The following is a 1,128-nucleotide window of genomic DNA, read 5'->3' on the forward strand; positions in this document are numbered from 1 at the left end:
TCCTAGACTAGAAAGTTAATCACTCCCTCCTTGCTAAAAAAAAGTCTACCTTTACATTCCCAGCCTTCACAATCAGTCCTGATAACAATTGTTCACATTGTATCACAAGAGACCTATCTGCATTTCCTTTCATCAGCCCCATCTAGACAGATTGGATACTACTCAGTGGAGATTCTACCTTCCTCCACGCCCTCTGAATCTAGGTTCCCTCTTGAAAGCTTATAAGCCAGTCACTTCTTGCCTATGTAGCCCCCCTACTTTGGGTAGCCAATGTCCAAGTTGCCTATCCCTGTCTACTCTGTGTATGGAGGGGGTAGGAATGCTCCTTGCTATAAAGATTTGTTCCCTCTTTTGAGCTACTCCATCCATAGGTGTAGGTCAAGTTCATTACATGTATCAGATTACTCTTTTTTGCTTCTTCTTTCTTCTTCTAGTTGAGCTCTGATCATCCAGGCATTGAAGCCAGGTCAAGTGGGTATTATCTGCAAGTGTGGGTGTTCTTGTGCATATGCCCTCTCTTCTTATCAGCTGGACACTTCACTCTCCATTCTAGTCCTCTGTGGCTATGTCACTAACTCTGAGCCCAAGAGTCTCCAGGTCTTGTCACACTACTGGCCAACCTTGTCTCCACCTAGGTTCACAGGAGTCTACTGAACATTGTAGGGCTTAGCTCGCAGCTTCATTGCTGTTTTACCCTCACTTCCCCTTATCAGTGACGAATGTGGTCACCAATAAGAGGGTGTATTCCCATTGAGTCTTAGTCTTGGAAGGGGGTTTGCTCTGAGGGGACCTGACAACTTGCCTTGATGTCTCCTGGGCGAGCAACTTGCTTGTTCTTGTAGTAATCAGTTGGTCAGCCTATATTGTTTTGTATTTTTCCTGTCAGTCTTTTGTTCAAAAAGTATCTTCTAGCTGCTCCAGGCCCATCTTTTCAAGTGGAAATTTCCCACCTCTGACGATTCTGGATGTGGTTCAGGATACCACCTATAGTCTTATGTAAAGCAAAGGCTCCACAGGAAGCCTCCTTCACTGGGCATGTTGTAGCCCCATTTTAGGTATTCCAATCAGTTATAGGCAGAAGACAGACTTACAAGCTTTCTATGGTGATATTTCTGGCTATTCCTTTCT

This window comes from Chrysochloris asiatica, unplaced genomic scaffold (assembly GCF_000296735.1).
Source record: "Chrysochloris asiatica unplaced genomic scaffold, ChrAsi1.0 scaffold00203, whole genome shotgun sequence".
NCBI lineage: Eukaryota > Metazoa > Chordata > Mammalia > Afrosoricida > Chrysochloridae > Chrysochloris > Chrysochloris asiatica.